Source organism: Chroicocephalus ridibundus, chromosome 1 (assembly GCF_963924245.1).
Source record: "Chroicocephalus ridibundus chromosome 1, bChrRid1.1, whole genome shotgun sequence".
Lineage (NCBI taxonomy): Eukaryota > Metazoa > Chordata > Aves > Charadriiformes > Laridae > Chroicocephalus > Chroicocephalus ridibundus.
This window is the reverse complement of record NC_086284.1, coordinates 192,990,590-193,004,008: the sequence shown is the minus strand read 5'-3', so window position 1 is coordinate 193,004,008 and position 13,419 is coordinate 192,990,590. Positions and strand designations below refer to the sequence as shown.

General features: G+C 46.6%; 1 protein-coding gene across 4 annotated transcripts in view; it reads right to left on the bottom strand.

The window, feature by feature from the left end:
• MET (MET proto-oncogene, receptor tyrosine kinase) overlaps positions 1-9,693 on the bottom strand; it is a 93,018-nt gene extending 83,325 nt beyond the window's left edge. The window contains exons 1-2 of one of the 4 annotated variants that reach the window (XM_063323231.1): positions 9,306-9,400; positions 2,017-2,144 (exon numbers count right to left, since the gene is read on the bottom strand). The gene's annotated coding sequence lies outside the window, so the exon portion shown is untranslated. Of the gene's footprint in view, positions 1-2,016; positions 2,145-9,161; positions 9,264-9,305; positions 9,426-9,555 lie in introns of those variants that run through there. The other 3 variants (XM_063323234.1, XM_063323232.1, XM_063323233.1) reach the window with 3 other exon arrangements.
• Positions 9,694-13,419: the final 3,726 nt, after the last annotated feature.

The window sequence follows — 13,419 nt, the reverse complement described above, 5'->3', positions numbered from 1 at the left end:
TAACAATTACTCACTTGAGCAATTTATACTTGAAAAAGATACAGCTGTTGGGGGTGATGATGGGAGAGATCTAAACTCGTACGCACCCTCATTTTCACACGAAAAGCCTGGTTTCAGACCTAAGGTTTGTTGGGATAAGTTACATTCCTTTACTGTGAAGCCACCACCTTTTCCAAAACTCGACTCCACAGTCTTTATGCAAACAATATTCTCATCGATTCCTGGGATAGTTGAGCTGACTAAGGACTAGAAAACGGGGTGCTTGAAACAGCCTGAAAGGCAGAAGATCTGTTGACATGACAGAATCTCAATATTACCTCATTTAAAATGAGCAATAGATGATACAGGGTAAATACTGAGATGGAGAAGGCATAACTTAACAGGGATGATAGGTGCAGAAGAGTAAATCTTTAAAAATCTTATATATTGTTAATGAAGATAATCATTACTCTTTAAAGAAAGACTGAATTAACCTACATTGCATTTCCAAGTAACTAGCTAATGGGCACGGGCATTATCTTTTCATATGTCTTTGAAATCCCTATAAACCATGCCTAGTCAAAGATTTGACTGATGGGCTTTTACCCCTATTAATAGCATGCAATGGAGGTCTCGGTAAATAACCTACCTTCAGATTTGGCTTTTCCAGAAGGGAAAGGGGCACTTTCTTATCCCTTAGCCACCTCTTATTCCTCCTTGCTGCTTCCTGAAAGGCTTTTTGTACTGCGAGAACAATTCACTGGTTGTTACCTTATTTTTGTGCCCTGCAGGGATTTGGGGCGAGTACTCTCCTCAGATAAGCAGGAAGCCCTCCCGCTGCAGTCAGGGGAACTTTGGAAGCCATGCGCACTTATCTGCAGGCAGAGGTTGGCCCAGCTTGTGTTTAGTTTACGAGAGAAATGTGATGTTATTTGCATAAAAGGAGTTCTTTCAAAACATGTTATATGAAAACCCCCCAATCTGAAAACAAACAACAACAACAACAAAAAAAAAAACACCACCATGCAGCAATTTTCATTGCAGCAAAAGATGTCTCTGAGCTCTCCCCAAGCTGATTTTATCATGTCAGCTTACATCTGAAGAAGAACAAACACATACTTATTTTTGTAAATGTGTTTTCAGAAGGAAAGAAAACTCCAGAGAACTGGCAAACAGTCCTCCTGACTGATAATGACCATGCACGGTGTTTTCTCATTTTGGCCCTGCGGGAAAAACATGGGATTCGGTTCTGCAATTAGAAGGTCATTAATGATTTTTTGCGATTTTATGCACTCTGTGCTGACTTTGCCTTCCTCCTGTGTGGCTCCCATCTCTCCCACCTTCTGTTTGCATGCTCGGCATTCAGAACTAATCCTCTCATGCAGCCTTCCATAGTTATCCAGGAGAAAAGAGAGCTGTTCTTGGTCAGGTCTTTCTGAACATAACCAGGAGAGGGAGGGAATCATCCCTTTCTCGCAAACAGACATGCCTCGCAATCCATCTCTTTTGTATACATCAGAACAGGATAATAAAGACTAAAATCCAACGGAATCTGATATAAATAAGAGTAACTCAAGTCTACGGGATTTAATGGAAGATAAAATGGGTGGGGTTTTAACATATTGCAGTTCTGAAGCACGAACAGAACTGCTATTACATTTCATAGGACAGCTCAAAAACTTATAGTAAGGTTCCCAAGTTGGGTAGATTCAATAGGATTTTCCCATTGTAGAAATCTGACTGGGAAGCCAAGGTAGAGACCTGGCAAGATCTGGAGAACGTCACAGGAGAGGACATCCCCAGACAAGGAGCTATTTAATCCTCTGAGAAGGCAAGAGGACACAGTGAAATGTTTCCCCCGTGGCATGTTCTCTGGGGATTCGTATGTAAGGCCAATGTTTGCAATACCAGGAAAAACAGACATTTGGGAATTTCAGATCCTGACTACAATATACTTAATCAACACTAAATACTAGGAAATGAGGAAAACAAAGCAAAGCATAGGAATGAAGCCACAGAGAAGCGTGGGTCCTCTACCTGTTCTCAGCACTTGTATAGTTTCCACTGAAGGTGATGGAATTCACTTGTGTCCAGACACCTCGAGTTTAACCAAAGGCACCTACATCCTGGCTGGGGGAACACCCTCCATTTACTGTTTGGAAGCGCTGCAAACACAAACAAGGATAAGACCCATTATCATTGCAGCACTCTGTCCTTGAACACGTACGGGAAGGCAACAGCAAAGTGGATGCCAAAGTTTCCCTTCATCAGAAGCGTTAAGCAACAGTTAAGATAAAGTTTTCAATCAGCTACTGCGGGCTAAATCGCATCCTCAAACATTCACAGTGTTTTCCGCTGATTTGAATGGATGGTAAACATATTTTTCAGGGTGAAATTTGGATTATACTCTCTGATGCAGAAGTGCTTAATCACACAGGGAGCTTCACATTGGTTCACTGCTTCACTGGAGTCCAATACTGTTTGCATTCTACCTACTTTTTAAAGCATTATTAATATTGCGATTGTATTTTTTTTTACTGCAGCTCTGGGCATTTCTAAGAATGATATGAAATACTGAGTATTAACAAGAAACATTTTTCCACAGGAAAAATATTAGCCTCTAATCCAAAGAGCAAAAGCAATAAACCTAAAGAGTTTAAGCAAAGGTTTTGCAGGACAGTAATATATAACATTTCAAATTAGTACCCACTTTCTAGAAGTAGACAGGAAAACTGAATATAAATCCAGTAATTCATTTAACATTTTCAATGACATTAGGAAAGACGAATTAATCAACTCTTGACATGAATTTAACTACCAACACCTTTCATTGTCTTCAGTAAAGCTGCCTCTCTCTGCTTAATCAGACCTAACCAATGGAATCTGGTATTTTTGGATGAGGAGACACATGTCATGAAGGCACATGAAAATGATATAATAATACCCATAACAGATAAAAGGGTATGTAATTCCCATAACAGGAATCCTAATACAATTTTGGCTGTATAGCAGTCTTAAAGATAGAGAGAAATCCAAGCCTCAGTTACCTCAGCATGTATCTGAAGACAGGTGAAGCTTGTGAAGTTATTTCAGTTTTACAGAGCAAAACGTTCTTTTCTAGTCGTGCATTTGGGACAACCCACAGATCTGTGAATTTTCTCAAAGGCTGGGAAACCTGCTACCTTTATCCTCATAAGATCATCCACGGGGTGGGTGACGGGGGGGAGAAGGAAACCCCAATCTCTCATGGTTCTGAAATGTTGGTGATTTACTTTGGGACAACCCTTCCAAAAAGCTTTCTTATTCATCATAAAGCTAAAGACAAAAGAATAAAAACCCATGTATGTCTCTAGACATTCACATGGCACAACAGACCTCTACCAAGCTTGAAACCATGCTAGCCAGAACATTTTCAATGTGGAAAAAATGATGTAAATGAAAGGTGAAGTTCAGCATCCAGCTCAAACAAACTAAAAAATAAACAAAGAAATGAAAGAAATAATATCTCCTAAAGTAAGGGGAAAATAAGTAAGTCTGGAATTCTAAGTGTAGCTGGTAATTGTTTTCATCTGCTCATTAGACATGCTCGGAAAGGATTTCTGTTTCCACAAAATTTAGACAAAAATAAATAGCTCCTGCAGGAATTAGTAATTTGTACAAATATTAACAAGAAAAATTTTGTGTGGAAAAAGATACCTCGATCTTCCACTAAAGTTGAAGGAGAGGAAATCCAGTTGGCAAATACTTTGCAAAGACACACAAAGGCAGAGCTAAACCCAGCGCCTGTGAAGAGCGGCACAACTCCCGGGGACAACCAAGAGGCCATAGTCTTGCTCACAGTTACCCCCAGGCAAGTACCGCAACCACGAGAGGAGGCGTAAAAAGAAAAGTGGCACGCGTTGTGGGTCCGAGCCATTGTGGTGGGTGACGGAGGGACAGGCTGAGGGCCACGTTCTGCCAGATGTGGGCAGGGGCAGCTGCTGGCACAGCTGGAGCTGGGCGCAGACGTCCCGCACTGGGGCCATGTGGCTCTCAGCCCTAATGAACGCTCGGTGTAATCAGTCCATTAGTCCAGGTTTCTCCCAGTCCCAGACAGTTGTTTAAAACGAGCATCATTTGAAGCAAACCAGAAACCTTAACTCTGTATTTAATAAATAACTATAACTTTACTCCCTAAATGCAGGGTGGTCCAGCCTCGTTACTGTTATAGGCAAAATGCCTTTTCGAGTCTCGTAACAAACCTGAAGGGGGTTCATCTGTGGCACGCAGGGTGCAGAGGCACACTACAAGGTCACAAACATGGGCACCCCAGATCCCAAGAGGCAGGAGCATTACAGATACTTTGTTTTTTGGTCACCTGCCCATGTCTACACAGCTGGAAGCCTTTCGGGTCCTGCATGCAAACCTCCTGCAGTTGGGCTCTCGCCTGGAGGCCACATGTTGGGCTACTCTTCACTCCATAAAGAGAATCAGAAGATTTTACGGGACTCTCTTCAGTCACAACCAAAGCTATGATTCTAGCCATTTTATAAAATAAATTATCCATTTGGCAAATTTCATATCCTTATGCTGAAAGAACATCTGCCTGAAGCCAAAATCTTCCTGTGTGGGAAGCGAACAACTCACATTGTATAAAATTGTCAATAAAAGTTAATTACTTATTGCCTAAATCTAGCTGTCTTTATAACTATGCCACCTCAATTAACTGAGCCTGCTTGTAGAAGCATAACTGAGAGGCCCCTACGCTTCATCATCAACTCCAGAGCCATGCTATTTTGAAAATAAAAGACCTGTATCCTGTCCAAAAAATAAACTCTGGAGGTGACTCGCCATGTTGCCATTTTGGATTACAAAAAAAAAAAAAAAAAACCAAAAAAAACCCTCAGCCAACACACAGGGGAAGGCTTAATTCCAGCAAACACACACATAAACAGGAAATCTCTCTCCAGTCAGAAGGTATTTTTCCTTCGTACAATGGGGTTCAGAGATGTGTCATCATATAGTTTAAAACAATTGCTAAGGAACCTTACCATTTCCAATAGCTTCGGAGTAGAGTCGGCTTCCAGGGTCGAAAGCCTGTCCGAACTCGCATGGGAAGCACACAAACACTAACAAATATCTGCTGGCTTAGGCCAGCGCAGAGTTTTTAATCAATAAGCATGTCAAGCCGGGGGACGGGGAGGGGAGGGAATCAATTTTCAGAAGGCAAATGGTAACAACTGTAGATTTAATCAAATTGCAGCTGCAATCCCTTACTATTCTCAATATTTTTGAAAGAAAGTAGCTCCACGGCAAAGAATGAATTTCAATAAATGTCACGTATTTAGTTATATTGCTGATTTTTTCAATTTATCAAGCTAGGTCACTGCTCCTTCGCAGAAACAATACCAGCACATGTCAAAGAGATTCTGATACTGCTTAGTTGGATAAACGTCAAAATGAAGGAGCTACGGTAGAGGGAAGCAACTTACACAGAAATTGTTATTTCTCTGTGACTCCTGGAAAAAAGATATGCCAATGTGACCCTTCAAAGAGAGGTTAAGGCCACAACGTACACAACAAAATGGATAGCTATCAAATACCATGGCAATGGCCGTGGTGTCAACACTTGAGCAAAATGAAAATCTTCTGAAAGCATTTGGCAATTTTCCTTTCGCATGCATTTGCAGCCAAATTTATCACGAATTCAAAGAGATCCCTTCCGCTGTCTTCCATACAAAAGGACAATCGCATGTTCATTTTCTTGGGGCAAGCAGAAGAGACTATCATGGAGCTGTAGGATGCGCAAAAAATGGGATCTTTTTAAGTATTTTGAGCTTATGAAACACCTCAGCGTTACAGAAACTCTTCTGTTATTGACACTTGCCTGAAAAATGAAATGCTCCGAGGCATTTGCTTCCCTGGAGACCGGCGCACCGAGGGGAGAGGCAGAAGAGAGGGGTTTTGGGGCATCCACCACCTCCACGTTTGCACCACATGCACCCAGTGCCTGGGTTATGCACACCCTCAACATATGAGGGCTATAAAACCCTTAAAATTTGAGGGCTATAAACCCCTCAAATTCTTTATTTCCATTTCTGTTTCCCACTCTGATACCTGTTGTACTCAATCGCAACTAATTCAAGGAAGGTGCACCTGAACCGAGGGGACTCGGTCACCACCCAGCCACATCAAGTGACTGAAAAAGATCACAGCACGACTAAAAAGTGTCAGAACGGATTAAAAAAAAAGGCAATCTATTTGGGAATACTGTTTCCTTCAAAGGTGTTATATCCTAGACCACTTTGGTCTGATAACTCTACCTCTCCTTTATTTTTCTAATGTTTAAAATTGGAGGGAAAAAATACTTTATCTTCTTGTACAACATCATAGTTTTCCTGAAGGCAAATAGCTTGGCAATTTGCTCGATTTGTTAATGCTAGAGGAAACAAGTTAGCACACATACCATGTGTTTGAATGCCTTTGGAAATTAGATTGAAACACTGATTTGATTTCCTAAAAGGTATCTTAAACAAGGCAAGGTTAGAGATTTGGAGAGTAATGAGAATTTGTGTGACTTCAAACAGCTCTACATAAAACAGACCTGATATTCTGGGGGGAAAAAGGTCACCTAATTATTCGTTTCCTGAAGGTCCTGTCTATACTACATTTCCCCTGGGTAAGGAAACTGATTTAAAAACGGCTTCTGCTAACTCGCTTGCATCAGTCGCTATGTACAAGATATAGATTTGTTAAAACCATTGCCAAGAAAAAACACAACCTTTTTACAAGGAGAGAAGAACAGAAACCTTCCTGGCTTGGCTGCGTGGGGAGGGACAGGCAAAGAGGTGCCACCCGTGAAGTCCTCCACGTGGTCCTGCCTCCTCGCTGTTGACATGCTGCTTGGGACCGTGTGGCAGCCGCCATGGCATGACCACAGGTTTAACTACTGGCTACAAACTTTGCATGTGAGGCAAAATCACAGGCTGTGGCCACAGCGGACAAGATACACAGGTCAATGGCTTGGCTGGTGGTAACAGCCTAATGAAACATGAAATTATGCCACCGGCTCGAAGGGCAGCCAGTGAGGCAGCGTCGGGGAGCTGGGGGTGGGAAGCCTGGACACAAGGGTTTCACAGGAACCGGCCACGAAGGTGTGGTTGCCACCCAAAATCTTAGGAAGGCTTGTTTGAAGTATCACGCTGCAACCTGTTCCTTCTCTTTCGCACCAGACAGATCCTGTAACTCCCTTCTGGGTTTCGCATTCCTGTAGTTTCAGAGAACGCTATTCAGCTACTCTATCTCTTTCTCGTTCAAGAAACAGTGTGTGTTTCTGTAGCGCTGAGACAGCCCGAGCAGGATTTCCCTTACACTAGAGATTCCACAAACACACGTGGAGACACAGAACCTCTCCATGCTTTCTGTCTGAAGTGAATAAAGTCTAGACACGTCCCCACCACAAAGCAATGGTGCTACAGAGCAGATCTTCCAGAGGTCTGGGACTCCCACTGCTGCAGCTCGGGCGCTCGGGCTACCCCAGCCCAGCATGTTGCTGGCATCAGGTTCACTTCGTGGCCATGAAGGCTCTTGCACCGCAGCCAGCTGTGCCAGTTACTCTCTGGAGTCCTGGAAGCCAGAGCTGGGAGGCAGCAGGCTTTGAATGTCTCCTCTGAGTTGAAAAATCCAGAGCAGTCACTCACAGATCACAGAAGAACAAGAGTAGGTGGGTTGGCCCCTTCAGTTGCATTGGACCAGCGGGAGGAGGTTACAGGTCATCAGCTAAGGTACCAGAAAACTATAAACACAGGGAAATCAGGCTGGGAAAGGCAGCCCTGGGAGGACAACATTTGCCGCTCAGTTTTGCATTCATGAACTGTTCATTGAACCTCTGCTGAGTTTTGGCTTTCTGGCCGGCTTGCCCTGACTCACCGCGCTCCCCTCCATCTACAGGCTGCACTGCCACCTCCCCTCAGCGAGCGACACCGCCACCAACCACTCTCCAGCCACAACATGTGCAATTTAGTTTAGCAGTAAAGTGCAGTGGTTAACCTCTGGAGAAAAAAAAAAAGGAAAAAAAAAAGCCCTATAGGAAGCCCTATAGGATAATAAAGAAAGACAATTCATTCACTCTCCAACAAAAAGGCAAAGAGGCTGACTCTCTTTTCTGTAAATAGAGATGAATGTTTTACAAAATATTCCTTTTTCCAAATGATTCAGTTTGAATTAGAAGACAGTCAGAAAAAGAATCATACAGCGCTGAAGAAGGATTAGAGCACACAAAGAACAAGCGATACAGTCATTCTCCAACTTACTTTGTTTTCAACATGCAGCTCCTGCCAAAAGCTAGCTTTTTGCTCTCGCAGTGTATGATCTGTAAACATTTAACCAGCTCTTAGAGAAACATGTGAGACACTTTATCTTGCCTGATTATGAATCCAAACCTCTCAGATCTCAAAAAAAAAAAAAAAAAACAGACAAAAAAGAAAAAGACACCATCCTCTTTTTGCTGGTGGACAATGCAAAAAGCACCTGTAGGATGAAAGGAAATGAAGTACCACACATGGCATAGGTTCTTTGGGAAAAGCATGCACTGCAGCCTGAATAACCTCCTGCAGGTTACAAACGCACGGTTTATTAAACACCACTGTTACTCGGTTATTAATCGCTATTTTAAGATATACGTGTGAAACTTCCAATTTGTAAGGAGTGCACTTAGCATCTATAGAGCCCAAAACCACCTAATTTAATGCTGGCATGGAAACATCGGTGGAATGCGGTGCAAATTATTTACCATTTTTAAGCAAACTCTGCTTTTAAAAATGGAAAAGAAAAAAAAAAAAGCCGAAAGTGGAATATGAGCGCAAGGAAGCCCGCGAACGCCGCACACCCACACGGCACGACTCCCCAGCCCGGGGAATCCCACAGGCTCACCCCGAGCCCTCAGCCTCACGCACGGCGACCGCACCGGCCACCGCAGACCCGCACCTCGGGGCCACCGTTTCCGAGTTGGAACTTCCCCCGCCGCGCTTGCGGACAGCCCCGCCGCCGCCGGCTCGGCTGGGCGGGCAGGGGCGGCGGGGCAGCGCCCTCAGCCTGCGCCGAGCGGCCCGGGGAGCGCTGCCCGCCGAGCCCCGCACCGCGACGTGGGGGATCCCGGCCGGGCAGGGGCGGGCCGGTGCCGGCGGCCCCGCATCGCGGCTCACCTGCCCCGGGGAGGGCAGCGGCGGCTCCGGGCTCCCGCCAAGTTGCCGGGCGGGGCACGGCGCGGTACCCCCGTGCCGCTCCCCGTCCGTCCTTCCCCTGCTCCCGGCTCGCCCCGTCTCCTCCCCGCGCTCGCCGGTCCTTACCGGAGCGGAGCGGGCTGCGCGCCGGCACCGCCGCCGGAGGGGCGAGCGCTGCACCCCGGCGGGCTGGCTCCCGCCGTCCTCGCCTCAGCCAGCCGGCACGGCGGCACAGCCCAGCCCAGCCCAGCCCGGGCGGGGCGGAGCGGGGCGGAGCGGGGCGCAGCCCGGCGGCACCTCCGCTACCCCGCGCCGCTCCGCCCGCTCCCCTCCCGCCGCCCCCCGCCGGCCCCGGGCCCCGCAATGCCGTCCCTACCTGGGGGCGGCGGGGGCTGCGCGCCCCGGCGGGCAGGGGCCTCCCGCCCGTCACCTGGGCTGCGGGGCGGCTCTGCGCGCCCTTCCTTCCCTCCGGCGCCTCCGCCGCGCTGGTGGCGGCTCCCAGCGGTAAATCAGCCGGTCCCCCTCGGCTCCCTCCGCCCCTCCGGCGCGGTCCTGACCTGCCGGTGACTCACCACATCGCCGGAGCCCGGGTGCGCGGCGGGGGGAAGGAGGGAGGGGGCGCCTCCTTCCCTCCCTCCCTCCCTGCTTCTCCCCTCCCTCCGTCCCCTCCTTCCCCCCCATCCCTCCCGGCCAGGCTCCCCCAGCCTGGGGGCAGGAGGGGTGGCTGTCGCTCTCCAGACGGGCAGAGCCTCGAGGGGACCCTTGGTGGCCCTCATCCGCCACCCGGGCGTTTCACGGCCCCCGTCTGCGCTCTCGGCCGCCGGGCACCGACAGGTGTCTGCGCCTGACCGATGCTGAAGCCTTACCAGGAGAGAGGGCAGGACTTGGGCATCCCCAGGCTTCTCCCCGGAGCCCACAGGCTGTGTAGCAGCGAACAAATTCGGCTCGTATTGCCCCTGTCACAGTGTCAGCGCTGGCTGTGCTCCGAACATCTGTCCACGTGTAATTCAGAGTAAATGACCTCAATTAATACAGACCATCAAGTAGCTATCTCCCCCCAAGACGTGCCTCCTACAGGGTACTAAACGGCTTGGGCTGGGGTCTCTCCCTCGCAGGGTTTGCAAAGCAGAGGGTGTCTTCGTCTTTCAGAGGTGCTGAGAAACTGAGTCACCGAGCAATGCCATGTACACTTGTGGAGCTGCTGATGGACTGCAAGTCTTGACACCGGGGTCTGAACCAGGGGACCCATCTTTTTTGTGGTAATGAGTTTCAGCAGCTACTGATTTAAACCAGATTTTAAGTGAAAGGCTTCATATTCCAATAGAAGTTATTGGAGACATCTATTTTCCCTTTGCATGCTTCCTTTTTTTGGCCCCAGCTCTGCTCCCCTTAATCATACCGTTTAAACCGATGAACCTTTTGCATGAGTAAAGTGCGAGGAACTGTAAGAAACATTGCCCAGTCTCATGATTAACCATGGGAAAAATGTCAGACCTTACATCAAAACATTTTGAAAAGAAAATTAAATAAAGTATTGTATATATTTGGTTTAGGCCTGGGATGTCACCGTGATGTGTATAGAGACAAAGCTGTGCATCAGAACAAAATGCTTTTAAAAAGCAGTTAGCCAGCCTTCCACTAATCTGCATCAGCAGCACTTTCACAATTTGTTTATCTGTCTCCTCTTTCCTATGGGCTTTTTGGCACTAGTGATAAAGACATCTAACCTAGCTATAAACCAATTCCCCGCAAAACCGTGTGATTGAAGCAGCATGTAACCTTTTATGTGTTTAACTTGCGAAATTTTTACTCTGCAGTATCTTTTAATGACAAGAGATAGCAAGAAAGGCAATGCGTTTCCATAAGAAAAGTGTAGGATGGCTACGGGTGAGGTTATACTTTTTGCTTCCTCATCTCATGTGTGTTAGCAACGCACTAAAAATTACACCAAGTGAAAATAAAACCAGTCCCCCCTTCTGCTCCCTGAAAGATGAAATTGCTAAAATTGAACCAATGATACAGATGTTCTGGCTGATCTGATCTCATTTGTTTGAAGCCACTGGAAATCAGTTGTTAGAGAAGGAAGACTGAGAAGCAGCATGCGCAGTGCCAGCCCCTAGAGGGAAAAGCGTGGTTACAATTAGATCCTACTCACAGGGCTTCGATTAGTGATCAGTTAATCAGTGAGCATCCATATAGTTACAACAGATTTGGAAGAATCTTCCTCACTAGTTTTGAAAGGAAGTGATAAAGGAAAAGATTTTGGTGTGATGTTCATCCTCTTAAGGATGGCCCCAGGCATTACCTGTTCTTAGCCCGCTCCGCAGCTCCCCACGCACCTGCCCGGGCTGAACAGCCAGCGCCCGAGCTGTTATCAGTGGGACAGCCTGTGCCATTCTAAAGCTCACAAATGGGTTGTCACTGACATAAAAAGGAGAAACAGATGTTTCCTTTCCATTTTGACCAGGCCGATGCCATGTTATTTTAGGTCAGCTGTATGAGACAACAACACTGCAGCGGAGCTTTGGTAATCCTTGGATACTCCCTTCACTGTGCTTGCAATGATGCGTGTGCACGATGAACAGCTGCTCAGAGGCTTGAAGGGCCTTTAAGGTGCAGGAACTGGTGAAAAAGAAAGTATGACCTTCCTATTTATCGTCCTGTTTTTCTTATAACTTTTTCTTGCTTCTTCCTCCTGCCCAAAAGCAGCTGGTCCTCTGTACTCTCTTAAGGCGTCTGGCATAAGTATGATGGTGTGACACATTTTAGAAAGCTGACGGCACTGGAAAAACAATTCAAAAGTGTAAAGGAGAGTCTGTCGGGGTGATCTATTAGTCAAGAGAACTGGAACGCACCGGGGAGAGCATTGGCACATGCTCTGACGTGTTTCAAGATAGGGAGCTGATGAGCAACCACTACCACTTGTCCAAGAATACAAACCCATAGTTAGAAAAATGAAATGCAAGGCTATGTTTAAGTCAAACTTTCAAATGTAAAGATGAGGAATAAAAACACAGGACGATTTATATTTCTGTGCATTGGCAGTAGTGCCTCCCCAGCACGCTACAGGGCCCAGTTCAGTTCTATGGATTTGATTGTGACTTGTGTTCAGACCCTAAGAAATTATTTGCTACAGGTAGCAAAATGGAGTCCAAAGACCAGATTCACCCACGTACCCAATTCCTATTTAATTTCAATAAGGCAAAGATATTTAAATATCTCTCTGAACCTGGATCTAACCACCTTTTTTAAACCTGCAGAACAAAAAATGGGTCTACTATGCGTTTCTGTAGGACCATGCTATGCTATATGGCACCCCAGCTGTATGGTGCCATCAGTGGATTTGCTCTTTGTCCTCTGCTGCACTCATTCACACCTTTGGGAGCGGATATAAAATGTCATTGTGAGACTCCAGAGACTTCTGACTTAGCGGGGCTTACTCATGAGTAAATGATTTCACAAGGAGCAAGACAGTGGAAAGGAATTAATTTAATGCTTAAGAAGACAGGAGACGAAGATCTCCAGACTGGAGCTCGGCCGTGGCGGGTATCAGGTACCCTCCTGCCGCAGTACCCTGCAACGCGGACTTGGCAGTAGCTCAGTCTGAGTCTCCCTGCAGGGTGTTATCCAAAAAAAGGAGCCTTAGATGACTCCACCCAACCCAACCGTCTTACAGACCAGTGATCCAAGGGTAAAATACCAGTGCAACAGCCTGCTGGGGTAATGTGTAACTGTAATGCCTGCAGACCCTTGTCTGCTGGAAGGCAGCCTGGCCGCAAGTGCCGGGGGCACTCAGGGGAGGGGTGCCTGAGGCACAGTTCCCTGGGACTCTTCTGTCCCTTGAAGTCACTCTGACATAACCCGTCTTTCACTTCTGTCTTCCCTGGGCGCACAAAAGCACACGGTGGGCAGGGACAGGCAGTGCTGACTGGGGGATTGGGCTCTGGAGAAAACATGCCCATGATGGTTCCTCTGCCTCTCTGGAAACCAGGCTAAATATCACAATTGCTACTAAGAACTGTAGGCTCCAAAGATTTGATCATCACTGTGCTTTATGGCTATTTATTAATTATCTGGGCATTTATTAACTAAGCCCCATAGATTCTGCAAGCTAAATAAATACTTTCTGTTTGTTTGTAAGAGGGTCAACAATGGTACTAGAAGAAATTTCAGCCCGTGGCTGCAAAAGTCCCTTGCAAAGCCAGAGACAGAAGTCCCCAGCTAGAAATCCTGATCTCTG